This window comes from Balaenoptera ricei, chromosome 20, assembly GCF_028023285.1.
Source record: "Balaenoptera ricei isolate mBalRic1 chromosome 20, mBalRic1.hap2, whole genome shotgun sequence".
Classification (NCBI taxonomy): domain Eukaryota; kingdom Metazoa; phylum Chordata; class Mammalia; order Artiodactyla; family Balaenopteridae; genus Balaenoptera; species Balaenoptera ricei.
The window spans coordinates 1828347-1843602 of NC_082658.1; the positions used below are offsets into that span (position 1 = coordinate 1828347).

General features: G+C 47.4%; 1 protein-coding gene across 1 annotated transcript in view; it reads right to left on the bottom strand.

Annotated features, from left to right (window-relative positions):
- Window positions 1-14282, bottom strand: part of RGS9 (regulator of G protein signaling 9) — an 89878-nt gene extending 75596 nt beyond the window's left edge. The window contains exons 1-2 of the mRNA XM_059906572.1: window positions 14125-14282; window positions 13439-13702 (exon numbers count right to left, since the gene is read on the bottom strand). The gene's annotated coding sequence lies outside the window, so the exon portion shown is untranslated. The remainder of the gene's footprint in view (window positions 1-13438; window positions 13703-14124) is intronic.
- Window positions 14283-15256: the final 974 nt, after the last annotated feature.

Consider the following 15256-nt stretch of genomic DNA (forward strand, 5'->3'; position numbering starts at 1 on the left):
CTCTGCAGTAATGGAACTCATCTAACTCTGTTGAGCCGGGTGTTTCTCAAGCATTTGACCACAGAAACTTGAGTAACACCCTACTAATATCTCCCCAACGCGGTTTTGACCAGAACACATTTTTGGGAGACGCTGACATAAATCATTCACGTGAGCACAGACCTGTGCAAGAGTCACTCTCACTTCTCAAAAGACATTTCAGAACTACTTTTTGAAAATCACCTGACTGGATTTCAGTAAGGATAGTTTCAGTTTTACAGACATTGGAGAAACTGGTCCATAAATAATGAAGTACTACAAGCCGTTAACATTCGGAAAAGGAAGTGAACCTTCCTCACCCTTCCTCCTTCGTACATCATGGACAGTAAATAACATCTTAACGTCACTGCGCCAGTATTATCAGCGTATTATCAGCATATTATTCATAAAGCAATAGGAATAATTACTTTGAAAAACACGGATTGTTCCAAGTGGAAATTCTACAATTCAGGGCTTCTGAATGACAAACCTTGGACATTTGTTCAAGGACCTACTTTAGTAAAACATGATTAACATTTCCTGCTATAAATAGAATGTAGCTAAGAAACGCTTAAGTATGTTGTATGTATATATGAAGTGACAGTCACTCGAAACTTGCCCTAACATTATAGAATAAAATTTAGTACAGGGACTGTCTTCAGCTTTATTCATGATGACTTAGCTGCTGAAGTAACAACAGAAGCTCTTAAGGCAATTTCATGTGTTTGGTGCAAACCTCTATCAAGGGGAGCTTTGAAGTGACTTACCAGTATGTTACTAAACTTGCAGTTTCAAGCAGGACCTGCCTAAGGATGACAGTGACAAGACATTACAGTGTCCTTGTTCCAGTGTCTGGTCCTCCATCCTGTAGGGCCAGAAACCTACACCATTCGCACAGAGATAACCAGGCTCCAGAGGACACACTAATGCTAACCAAACTCAAAAGGGACCAATGGATAAACCCGGAGTGTAAGGTAATTCCTTTCTAGTGAAAAATGTACCTATCAGGCAGCTGGCAAACTTTATTCACCAACAGTGTGTTCCTTCTTGAAAGAAGATCTGCATGGGAGTCCAGATTCATATACTATGGGTATATCATATAGGAGACACATGGCATGGAATCAGAACAAGAATGATACCCAAGTTTAATGGCATTGGGTGTCTTCACCCTACAGATGTACCTGTCAGGTTAGCTAGATCTTCATGTTCCTGGGTGAAAGCACTCTCATCCATGGTGCTAGAGACAAGATAAGCCATTTTGTCTCTCTGAACATCTCTTTCAGAGATGCTCTCCCCATATTCTTTCTCAAGCTGGAGTACAATGCAATTGACTTGGTTCAATCTTTTCTGTTTACAGCCCCCATCCAGCTGGACCTCTGTGAAGTTGCACCTGGGGCAGAAAGATAGGCTATAGAGTGGTCACACAGAGACTTTCCTCCCTAGGGGCAGAGGAAGCCGGAAGGCTGCTTGGGAGACCCTGTCTCTGTCTGCCTGAAGCACAGGTGAACTGGATTGCGGAGGGCACCTTGACAAGAAGAAAGATCACAGCTGGGGCAGTCAGGGAGGTCTGATGGAGAGGGCCACATAGTGCAAAGTCACACAGGTTTCTTCAGGAAGCCATCTGCTTGAACAGTGAGTAACGTGTGCCTGCGATGCAAAATTCTGCTTCTTTAAACAGAATTTAATGATTTAAAATATATGCACCACATTCTGTTTGTGAAAATCATGTTTGTGAAAACATGTTCGAAAGACCTGTATATGTTGTCTTTTCTAAGTGAATATTATATTTCGATTAAAATATACGTACATATAACATGCTAATCAAAATGCGTTTTACTTAGATCTCCCTCACCTTCAATCCATTGATATATTCTCAATTGATGTTTTTCAGGCCCTTGACCTTCACCCCATAAGAGGCATTACAGTGTTCCCCAATTTTATGATTGAGAATGGTCTGAATAGGGAAGGGGCATAAGAGAAAGGCCAAATATAATTTTTCTGCTAATTAACTTCATAGAACAACCAGCAAAGATTTTAAAAATAATTTCCTGGTCACAACAGGCAAGAGAGAATTCATTGTCAATAGGTCTGCAGAATGAAAATGAATCATCCTTGGGACTTCCCTGCTGGCACAGTGGTTAAGAATCCACCTACCAACGCAGGGGACACAGGTTCGATCCCTGGTCCGGGAAGATCCCACATGCTGTGGAGCAACTAAGCCTGTGCACCACAACTGCTGAGCCTGCGCTCTAGAGCCTGCGCGCCTGCAGCCCGTGCTCCACAACAAGAGAAGCCACCGCAATGAGAAGCCCGTGCACCGCAACAAAGAGTAGCCCCCGCTCGCCACAACTAGAGAAAGCCCGCACGTAGCAACGAAGACCCAATGCAGCCAAAAATAAAATCATTAAAAAAAAAAAATCATCCTAGTCAGAAACATGGAAATGCAGGAAGGAATGAAAAATACCAGAAAGGATAAAAATACGGGGAATTATTAATAAATATTAAATGTCAACCCAACAATTATCATGTCTTGTGGAGTTAAATTTATGTGTAGAACTAAAAATGTATGAAACAACACAAAAAGAGGAAAGGGATAAACTTTTAGGAAAGCTAAAGTTGTCTAAGGTTCTAGCAGTACTGGGAAACTGGTAAAAGTAATAAATTGTATTAGACAGAAATAAGACAAGATTACATATTGTCTAATCTCTAGGATATCAACTAAAAGAAAATAATGTATAATAACAGAACATATAACCTACAAGTTTGGGGTGGGGAACAGAGTAAGAGATAATATTGTATTAAACCACAAGAAGGCAAGAAAAAAGAAAAGTGGAACATAAAACAGATTAGCCAAATAGAAAAAAAAAATACTATGAAAGTAGGAATAAATCCAACTATATCAGCAGTTACTTTATATGTAAATGGACTAAATAATACAAGAAAAAGACTAAGATTGTCAGATGGGATAAAGAAAAAAAAAACACGTAACTTCTAAGAGAGACACTTTAAATATACAGAGACAGAATGATTAAAGTAGAAGGACGGGAAAAGATAGATTACACAAACCCTAGCAAAAAGAAGTCAAGTGTATCTATACCAGTATCAAATAAGACTTTAAGGCAAGAAGCATTACTAGAACTAAAGAAATATCATAATGGGTCAATCCAACAAGAAGATAACAAGTCACAAATCTGTACATAGTCAATGACATAACTTCAAACTACATACAGCAAAAATTAAACAAAGAAAGAGGCAAATCCACAATCATAGCGAAAAACTAAGACACTTTCCTCAATAGTTTATACAACCAGCAGATAAAAGACCAATCAGGATATAGAAGATAAAACACACAACAAACTTGACCTGGTGGCTTATACGTAGAATTCTGTACTCAACAATGACAGAATTTACATTTTTAAGTGTAAGTGAAACATATACCAGAATTGACCACATAGTGGATTATAAAGAAAGCCTCAACTAATTTCAAAACATTGAAATCATTCAGACAATGTTATTTGACCACAGTGGAATTAAGCTTAGAAATTAGTAATAAAAAGATTATATGCATTGTCTGGAAATTTAAAAATATATTCCTAAATAATTCATAAACTAAAGAAAACCCCCAGATATTAGAAAATATTTTTAATTGAATGATAATAAAGACGTAACTTATATAAAAACTCACAGGATTCAGCTAATGCAGGGCACAGAGAGAAACTTATAACCTTAAAAATGTACACATTAGAGGGACTTCCCTGGTGGCGCAGTGGATAAGACTCCACGCTCCCAATGTAGGGGGCCCGGGTTCCATCCCTGGTCAGGGAACTAGATCTCACACGCATGCCGCAACTAAGAGTTCACATGCCACGACTAAGGAGCCCACGAGCCGCAACTAAGACCCAGTGCAACCAAATAAATATTTTTTAAAAAAAGAATTCAATGGCAGAAAGACATCAAAAAAAAAAAATGTACACGTTAGAAAAATGGTAGGCTGAAAATCAGTGATTTATTCTTCTATTTCAAGAATGTATTAAAAGAACAGCAAATTAAATATAAGGAAAATAGAAGTAAATGAGAAAGATGATAAACAGTGAAGTAGAACACAAATATACAACAGAGAAAATCAACAAAATCGAAAGTTGGCTCTCTGAAAATATCTTTAAATGGTAAACTCCTAACGATACTGTCCTACAAAAACAAAACAAATTCCCAATATTAGAAATGAAAAAGAAAGTCACTACAGAGCCTACAGACATCAAAAGGATTAATAAACATATTATTTTTTAAACTTTACACTAAAATTTTGGAATTTCAGATGAAATGGAAAATTTTCTTGAAAAATGCAGCTTTCCAAAGCCCACTGAAGAAAATGAAAATTTTAATATCTAATAAATAAATTGAAGTTATTCAAGAACTTCCCACAGAGAAAACTCCAAGCGTACATGGCTTCACCAGTTAATTCTTGCAAATATTTAAATAACACGAATCTTGCACAAACTCTTCCCGAGAATAGAAAAACAGAGTATACTTCCCAACTCTTTATGTGGCCAACATAACCTTGATAGAAAATTGGACTAGAATCTTACAAGAAGGAAAAATCACTGGCCAGTCACTCACGTTGTGATATAATAAAAGTAAATATTTGGCCTTTGTCCAGGTTCCTGGCACACAGCTCTGAACCCCTTGGAATCTCAGGGTAACAAGAGTGTCCCTTGTATGCTGATGAGGTGGCTGGTGCCTGGAGGCCCTTCGGGCTGGTCACCAGAAAGGAGGAGGCCTGATTAGAGGACTGAAACTTCCAGCCCAGCCCCCTAAGCTGTAGGGAGGGAAGAGGGATGGAGATTGAGCTAATCACCCACGGCCAATGATTCAATCGATGATCGTGTCTACATAATGAAACCTGCATAAAAACTCCTAAATGACAGGGTTCAGAGCGCTTCTGGGTTGGCGAGCGCATCAAGGAACCAGGAGGGCGACCTGCCCGGAGACAGCATGGCGCCTCCAAGCGTGCCCTCACCCCCGTATCTTGCTCTACGCCTCTCTTCCATTTGCCTATTACAGAACCCTGTCATTTACAATAAACCGGCAGCAGTAAGGAAAGCACTTCCCTGAGTTCCGTGAGTCGTTTAACGAAATATCTAAACTTGGTGGGCGGGGTGGGGGCGGGTATGTGGAAGCCCCCAGTTTACAGCCAGTTGGTCAGAAGCACCGGCGACCTGAGCCTTGGGACTGGTGTCTGAAGTGGGGGGGGTCTTGTGGGACTGAGCCCCCCACACCTAACTCCAGGTAGTTAGGATTTCAGACAAAAAAAAGTGGCCGGCCATTTCAGCAAGCAAAGAATGGTGCCCGTGGCCAAGTCGGGGAATGCCAGATGGAGAAAAACAGGCTACTGGCCCCAGAGGGTTAAGATGCAGATCTAAGGAATTTCGATGAGCCCAGACCCTTGCATCTCCCCATACATAGAAAAGGACTAAAATCATTTACTTGACGTGTTTGTTTTTTGTGAGTAGCAGTAATCTTTTGATGTTCGACTACACAATTTATTTTTCAGCAAAAACTCCTCTATATCCTGACTCCTTCCTTGCCTCTTTGGAATGTTCTCCAGAGCTATGTGAGAGGCTGTCTCCCAGGCCATAGTCCTCGGTAAGGTCCCAGAATAAAACATAACTCACAACTTTTAGGTTGTGCGTTTTTTCTTTTCAGTCGACAGTGGCAAAATTGAGTTGAATTGTTAGACACCCAGTTGGTATCAGAGAATTAGAGAACTGGTGGGTGTCAGGAGGGGGAAAAAAACCTCACTTGTGAACATTAGATGCAAAATCCTAAATAAATTACTAGCAAATAAAATCAAGCATCCAGCTAGGGTTTATTTCAGGAATGCAAGTGATGCAATATACTAAAATCAATCAAGGTAAGTCATCACATTAGTAGAAAAAAGAATCATAAACCATGTTGGTGCATACCTAAAAATGATGACCTCAGGGAAAGTGGTTTCAAGAAGTAAGATCAGATGTATCTTTCCTTCCTCCCTCTGAGTCCTACCCCTCCAGTCTGAGTTAATTTGTAGGAGAAAACTCCAGTCTGTTCCAGGCCTGGCCTGGCCTGAGCTACAGGCTGTATCACCTGTTAAGTCACAAGGACCCCTGATTACAGGACCCTCTGGCTTTGCATTTTGACCCCCGTCTCTGGTTCTGCATGTCTTTTACTGATGCTTCGATCTGCAAGACAAAACAGAAGGCGGCTAGTAAGCTGGTACTATTGGAACAATTAATTATTGTACCAGGTGCTCTGGCAGGTCCTAGAAGAACAAATATGAATCAAGGTCCTGGAAGATTAAGTAACTCATCAAAAGTCCCACTGCTGATAAATGGCAGGCCTGAGATATGAACCCAGTCAGTCTGGTTCCCGAATTCACAGTCTTACTCATTCTGTGTCACTAACTCTATGTGTGGATCACTAAGCATAATACTAAGCTTTAAGCGTCAAATTGACATAAGTTACACATGCTGTGAAAGCGTAAAGGAAAGAGATTAATTTGACTGGGGCTAGGTTGGTTTAGAAGAGCTTTAAAGAAAGAAGCAGCATTTAAACTGGAACGTAGACGATGACAATTTTAACCGGCAGAGAATGAAAGTGTGTTAGTCAGGACAGACGGGGTTATGCTGCAGTAACAAAGGTTTAACACAACAAAGATTTGCTTCTCTCATGCAGATGCTAATTCATTGCCCTGGCAATATCCAGGGCACTCCCTCAATGCCATGACTCAGGGATGCAGGCTGCTACCATCCATGGTCCACATGCCTTCACGAGCGCTGTGCAGGGAAGACACCAAAAGTGGAGAATGTGCACCTGCCTTTCAATGCTTTCAGCCTGGAAACCACACGTATCACTACTGCTTGTAGCCTGTTGGTTCTAAGACAGCACATGGGATATCGGGTGAGAATTTTTTGCCTCTGCCACTGAGAAAAGGGGCGTTCCAGACTGAGGAGCAAACACGTGCAAAGGCATGAGAGGATAAAAATGCATGGTATGCAACGTAAGAGCAAAGAGACCTAGGACCCAATAGGCCTTGACGATCATTTCACAGGTGTATTAGTTTGCTCGGGCTGCCGTAACAAAATACCACAGACTGTGGGGCTTAAACTTCAGAAATTTATGTTCTCACAGTTCTAGAGGCCGGGAAGTCTGAGGTCAGGGTACCAGCAATGTTGTTTTCTCCTGAGGCCTCTCTCCTTGGCTTGCAGACGGCCATCCCTCGGCCCACATGCCCCTGGTGTCTCTCCGTGTGTCTTAATCTCCTCTCATTAGGACACCAGACAAATTGGATTAGGGCCCAAATGAATGGCATCATTTGACCTTAATCACCTCTTTAAAGGCTTTATCTCTGTTACAGACTGAATGTTGGCACCTTCCCCAAATTCATATATTGAAGCCCTAACACCCGATGTGACTGTATTTGGAGGTGGCGCCTCTCGGAAGTTATTAACATGAAATGAGGTCATAAGGATGGGGCCTGGATCTGATAGGATTAGAGCGCATGAGGAGAGAGACCAGAGAGCTTGCTCTCTCCCTCTCTCTCTCTGGGAACTCACAGAGAGGTGGCAGCTGCCTACAAGCCAAAGAGAGATGCCTCAGGATGAGACCCACCTTGCCGGCCCCTTGATCTTGAACTTCCCAACTTCCAGAACGGCGAGAAAATAGATTTCTGTCGTTTAAGCCGCCCAGCACGTAGCTATCCTGAACGGACTAAGACAGTCTCCGAATACAGTCACAGTCTGAGATGCTGGGGGTTAGGGCTTCGACACGTGAATCTGGGGGACACAATTCAGCCCAGGACAACGGGCACGTGGAAGCCGTCGGGGAGGAACGTCATCGTTTGCCTCGATTCACAAGATCACAGAAGGCAACACAAAGAGGGGCACGCAGAGGTGGGAGCCCAGAGAGCGGGTGAGCGCAACAGTTCAGGCGGCAGCGCAAGGACCCGGAGACCGGGGGGATGCTGGTCCTTGGAGACTGGATTCGCTTTGGGGAGGGGAAGAGAACAGGACCGCAAGGTGTCCAGGCTCCAGCGTAGGAAGCACAAGAGCAGCAGCCTGCTTTGGAAGAGGAAGATTTCAGTTTGCGCCGTGCTGCTGGACCGTCCTCAGAACGTCTAGGGGACGACTGGCAACAGTGCCCCCAGCTCCGGGGGAGGAGGGCGGACGGGCAGCCAGGGGGAGGGCAGAGCAGAAGCAGAGGGACGGGGGCTGGAGGGGTCAGCGTGTGTGCGGACGACGGCCCTCGGGACTCGGGTCTCCCCTCCCGCCCCCCCCACCACTACCTCCTGCTGCCGCACGCCCAGCGGGGGCCCCCAGATGCGACCAACGCCCTGACTCCTGCCCACCTAGTCAAAGCCGTCCAGACCGATTGTTCCCTCAATCTCACTGTCTCACTCTAGCGATGCTCCTGCAGTTCATCCAATTCCATGTAACCTTGTATAAACCCTCAGTTCACAAAGCCCTTTCACAGGCATGAAGGTACCCGTGGTCTGAACGGGGCAGTGGTCTTCCCAGCCTCGCGGAAGCTTTCTCTGTCAGCTCTGTGACCCTGGGCCAGTCATCTAACCTCTCTGGACCCTGAAAACCTCAGGGTTTTCATCCACTGCAGAAAAAATACAATACCCGCTTCATCTACTTAAAAAAGCAGCTGTCAAGATCAAATGAAAATACTGAATGTGAAACAGCTTTATCATCTCTAAGGCAATATAGGAACAGTGACATCTGGGGTGGGAGTGGCAGTGATAGAAGTTATTGTCACATGATGCCCTTTAGGGGTCAACCAATAAGGTTACGTGAGAAAAGCTCAGCCAGACAACCAAATCCAAAGAGAGCGACTGAACTGAATGCTTCCTCTGGAGCCAACTGTATGATTGCTACAAATAAACAACACAATCTTCGTCCTCTGGGAGCCGGGGCAGCAAAATACGGAGACAGGTAGAGACGAACACACAGCACAGGATAAAGCGTGCCGCAGCTGGTCGTACGGGTCCTGCGCAGGAGCTCAGAGGGAGCGGAGATCTTCTGGATGGTCAAGGGGTGCTTCCTGGAGGGAGCGGACTTTGAAGGGAGCCCACAATGTGGCCAGGCCGGGGTGGGTGCCCACTGACCTGGCTGCGCTGGAGGTGAAAGGTCATGCGGGGAGCCCTGAACTGGAGACACTCCACCCACCACCCCAGAGGCTGGCAGGCCCCCCCACGTCCCCAGGGCGGGAGGAGGGGGGGACACACGACGTCCTAGGTCAGCGCCGAGGGCTGGGCTGTCCTATTTCCACCTGCTGCTAAACCAGCACCGGCAGCGGAACCTCAATTCTGAGAAGCGGCCGAGGTCAGGGCCAAGGTCACGGCCGCTCCGGGCCCAGCGCCGGCCCCTCAGCCGCCCGCGGGACTGGCCGGGGCCCAGGGGCGCCCAGGGCTCCTCGTGCAAGACCCACCGTGAGCTCATCCGCACAGACGCGCTCTCGGCTCGCGGGATCCTTCTGGAATGGAAATGATGCGTTTCCGCTCCACTCGGAGCTGCAGTGCTTGGCCTCCTGCAAGGTCGGGGCCTGGGGGCGTCTCGGGCCACGGGGGCACCGAGCGGCTCCCAGCGGAGAAGGGGGCACGGGGACACCCCAGGAGGTGGCCGGAGGGCGGCTGCTTCCCCCGGACGTGGGCGGGGACCGAGGAGCCACGGGGCGGCAGGGGTCACTCCTTCCCCAACACACACACACACACACACACACTCACACACACACACACACACACACACACACCTGTTACGCTCATTTCTGATGACAGGGCTTAGAGCTCCATCCTCTCCCTCATAGCTTTGCAGGTTACACACAACTCTTCCTGAAAATACTGTACTTCGCTGGGTGAAGCCACCAGCTTCTTAGTAGAGAATCAGGGGGAGCTAGTTAGGCGTTTTACCTGCTTCGCCAGTGAGAAATGTAAACTCCTCTGATAAAAAAAAAAAAAAATCAGCAGGCTCATTCCTTTCCCTTTGTGTTAAAAAAAAATCAATCTACAAAGAATTTGAAACCCTTCAAAGGGGATTAACAAGAGCTATTTTCAAAAACCCAACACAGACAAATTTCCTTCCAGCAGGGAGGGCCCACTTTGCACAAAGGGTTTGCCAGGAAGAGGGGAACATGTGTGCACCATGTATGTTCTTAGGGAGTTACCATGGTCTGAATGTTTGTGTCCCCCCCAAATTCAACCTAACCCCCAAAGCAATCATCTCCCACAGCAGGTGGGGTGACGAGGGTGGAAACCTCATGTGTGGGATTAGTGCCCAAATAAAAGAGACCCGGAAGCTCCCTCGCCCCTTCTACCATGTGAGAACACAGCCAGAAGTCTGCGACCAGGAAGAGGGTCCTCACCAGAGCCCAACCCTGCTTGCTGGCTCGCTGATCTCAGACCTCCAGCCTCCAGAAGAGGGAGAAATAAATTTCTGTTGTTTAGAAGCTACCCAGTCTGTGGTATTTTGTTACAGCAGCCCCAGTGGACTCAGGAAGGAGTCTTCCCATTAGCGTACAGAATAATTTTCCTCTGTAAATTCACTTAAGTGGTTCCCTTTTAAAAAGTTATAATACATGTAAAGTGCAAAAAAAAATATGACTGACTCCTAGGATCTCAGGGAGGCAACCTCAGCCATCTCCTTTTCTTAAGCAGAAACTCTGTCCACCAACAACAGAAAATCTGCCTTGACTTTAAAGCTCTTCAGAAAGGATGCTGCGGTGGCCTTTCTCCGAGCCCCCCATCATCCCTGTGTTCTGTGTGCATCCCTCCTGCGGGTCTCCTTTCATCAGACACAGGCAGGACGCCCTGGCCCCTTCCCAACACACACACACACACACACACACACACACACACACACACACACACACAGTTGACCAGACCACAGCTTCCCGGCTGTAACAAGAGGTCATCGTTGACCTGTCAGACCCCACAGCAGGCCTAGCGTCTCCGCTCTCAGATTCCAGCTCACTGAGGTATGACATCAAGCATTTCAAGGAATCCAGTCACTAAAAGTATCAGAAGCCATGGCTTCAACATCCGTCATCCGTCCACCCACACTTATGTTTTCTTCTCACATTACGTGGCTGTCATTCTCCACGAGATCTCAGTGAGCAGTGCTCCCATAAACCAGAGAGGGCTCCCTGCCAACAAGACTCATCACGCCCTTTGCTGTGCAAAGCTGTAAATAGTGATCTTGCTTTCCTCATAAGGGCTCGTGTCCCAACTACAGCACTGCCGTCCACAGCCCAAACGCCCAAGCCCCCCAACATGTGGCCTCTTAGCTGCATCCAGCCTCGATATAACTTTTGTTACATCCCCAATAACCACTGAGAACCACTGTCAAGTCTTCCAGAGCCTCCCTCTAGAAACAGAACTGCCTGTTGGCCATCGCCATTGGGCTCCAGTCAACAGATCCACGGCTCTATGCACGTCCCTCCTCCTGCGTCCTGGTCCTCTTCCGGCGCCCCATCGGCCTCAAGAACATCCTCCAAGCTCCAGCTAAACTACCACCAAATCTCCCAGAACCCTTCTGTGACACTCCACCCAGGATAAAGTGAATGCCTGCAAGGGCGCTTCCTCTACCTTCCGGGCATCTGCCATCGCACCTGTGATGTGCCATCGGGTTGGTGTACATGACCGCCTCCCACTACTAGACTAGAAGCCACCTGAGGACAGGGACCACGGCCCCACTGTCTTTGTTATCCAGCATCTAACGATGTCTGACACATAGTAGGTGCTTAATAAATGCTTGTTGTGGGAGGATTGTATAAATGCTACCAGCAATTCTAAATCAGCCCAACCCTATACTATAATTTGAAAAGATACATGCACACCAATGTTCATAGCAGCACTATTCACAACAGCCAAGACATGGACGCAACCTAAATGCTCTTCAGCATAGGAACAGATAAAGAAGATGTGGTACATATACACATATGTATATGTATATGCAATGGACTATTACTCAGCCATAAAAAAGAATGAAATAATGCCATTTGCAACAACATGGATGGACCTAGAGATGATCACACTAAGTGAAGTAAGTCAGAAAAAGAAAGACAAGTATATGATATCGCTTATATGTGGAATCTTAAAAAAAAAAAAGATACAAATGAACTTATTTACAAAACAGAAATAGACCCACAGACATAGAAAACAAACTTGTGGTTACCAAAGGGGAAAAGGGGGGAAGGATAAATTAGGAGTCTAGGATTAACATATACACACGACTGTATATAAAATAGATAACCAACAAGGACCTACTGTACAGCACAGGGAACTCTACTCAATATTTTGTAGAGTAAGGGAAAAGAATCTGAAAAAGAATCTGAAAAAGCAGGGTCAATTCGGTGCGTGTCTGTGTCTGTGTGTCTGTGTGTTGGGAAAGGGCCAGGGGGTCTTCCCTGTGTCTGATGAAAGGGGACCCGCAGGAGGGATGCACACAGAACACAGAGATGATGGGGGGCTCGGAGAAAGGCCACATGTGTATATATATGTGATATATATATATATACACACATATATATGTATGTATCACTGTTCTGTACACCTGAAACTAACACAACATTATAAATCACCTACACTTCAATAAGTAAATAAATAAATCAGTCCAAGCCTCATTATGATCCCTATTCCTTGCAGTCCTCGCCCAGGACCACCTGTTTCCCTAAGTCAAGAGGAAAGCTTTTCAGAGGGCTGCAGCAAGTTTTTTCCCACCTCCCCCTAGATGGTCAGGGCTGCCGGGACACAGGAAATGACAGCCTGGACCGGGAACAGAGCCCTGCGGGTGTCAGAGTTCACGCTCTTCGGACCACTGTGTGTCATCAGCTAACTCCACCAGGTGAAGCCCCTGGCTTTGGATACTCCAGCACTTTCTGCCACATCTTAAACAAGCCCAGGACCCTCCGTCGTGGGCGCCCATCACCAGGCTGTGCAAAAAGAAATCAGACGTGGGGCTGGTGGTCACGACCACGTAGGGGTGGCACTGGGCCCGAGGTGGCAGCCTGGGAGCCACAGGAGAAAGAAGGGTCCTTCTGACCAGCACCGTTCCCCTCAGCCCTGTCACAAGCCTGTCATTTCCTAAGCAGCTGGACTTGGAGTGGACACCGGAGGACCCTGAGCAAACTCTCTAAGCTCAGGGAAAAGTCACTCCATCCATTCCTCTGGCTCACAGCCGAGTGGTCTTTTGAACTTGAATCTGACATCGCTTGCCTGCTCCAAATTCCTCCGTGGCTTCTTTTGGGAAAAGTCAGACCACCTTTGAAAGGCACAGGAGATTTTTACCATGTATCTTTGCCTGCCTGTCTGGCCTCACACTCCCCGTGTATAAAAATCTCAGCAACAAGGAACAACTTGCCTTAAACACACCAGACTCGCACACACCTCTGCTCTGACGCACGCTGCTCCCGCTGCCTGGGCCTTCCTTCTGCCTCTTCTGGGCCCAGCAGAAGCCCCGATGCAGCATCCTTCAGTCTTAGATTCAAGGCTCTTCCTCTGCTGGGCCTCTCCTGCTCCTGGAGTAGAATCCGAAGCCCCTGCCCACTAGACGCTGTACTTTTTGTTCCTAGCCTTGTAGCGAGACCAGCTTCACTGTATCACACCGACCGTTCTTCCAGCGCTGGTCCTTACTCGCCTCAGTTTCCTTACCTGTAAAATGGGGATAATTGTCAAACCTATTGCTATAGTGTCAGTGGGAGGACTGACGGCCGGAAGTGGCCATAGTGGTTGGAAAGGGAGCCTGGGAAAGAAAGGAGGGCAATACCCCGTGCATTCCTGTGCAGGTGTGCAGGTTCCCCCCCTCCGTGGGTCACTGGGGTTACGGGGAGCCTCTGGGAGCAAGAGCATGGAGGGCAGAACACCCCCAGGACAGTGCGGCCCCAGTGGGGAGGAAGCTTCTGGTAACGGGCTTCTCACCGCCCGACATGGACCAAGAGGCAGCCTGGAAACTGATATCCTGTGGTTATTAAGACCACAAGGGCTGCCCCCCGCCCCTCCCCGCATCGCCGCCGGCACTTCCCGGAGTTGGTCCCCGCGCCCCTCCCGGGCCCAGGTGATGGGACCGCGCTCACCTTCCGCAGAAATGCCATCCTCGGCCTGTACTGCTGGCCTTGGTGTCGGACTGTCATCCTGGACCCTGGCGGACGCAGAACCGGGACACAACCGGAGGGAAGAAGAAGCCCCCGGAGAGCGCGCCGGCGTCCCCGTGCGCGGGCGGGGTGGTGCGGCCTGCGGCGCCCCCGGGAAGCTGCCCGAATCCGCGCCGGCCAATCAGCGCGCCGCGCCGCGGGCCGGGCGTGCTCCGCGCCGGCGCCCGCCTGCCGCCAGGGGGCGGTGTCGGGCTCCGCCGGGGCCCGCGGAGCCACAGGTGAGCCCCGCGCGCCCGGGACCCGCGTGGGAGGCTCTGCCCCAGAGGGCGAGCTTGGACCGCAGCACCAAAGGCCGGGGAGTGAAAACAGTGCATCAGGGGCCTTGGACCCCGGGCTGGGCTGCCACCAGCTCCCTGCATGGGCCTTAGCAAATTGCTTAAGAGCATCTGTCTCCTCATCTCACGGGAGAAAAGCGAGTGAGTGGGTGGGAAGTGACACCTGTGTGTCAGGTACTATGAGGACGGAATGAGTTTCCGGGCTAATCGGCAGTGAAGTGTGGCTGGCGGTGAGGAATGCTGCCCCGCCCCTTCAGACGGGCTGGCTCCGACCCCGGAATCTCCACTGGCTGTGCGGTCTCAAGCCGGTTACAGAAACTTTTCCCCATCTTGTCAATGAGGACGGTGCACACTCCCTGTGCTTTTTCTTTGTGTGTGTGTGTGGGGGGGTTGATTTGGGTTTAACATTACTGAGCTAATACATGTAAAAAGCACTTAGACAATATCATATGATCTCACTTATATGTGGAATCTAAAAAAAATGATACAAATGAACTTATTTACAAAACAGAAACAGACTCACAGACACAGAAAACAAACTTATGGTTACCAAAGGGGAAGGGGTGGGGATAAATTAGGAGGTTGGGATTAACATAGACACACTGCTATATATATTAACAAAAGAGATGATCAACAAGGACCTACTGTATAGCACAGGGAACTGTACTCAATATTCTGTAATAACCTATATGGGAAAAGAATCTGAAAAAGAATGGATATATGTATCTGTATAACTGAATCACTTTGTTGTACACCTGAATCTAACACAACGTTGTAAA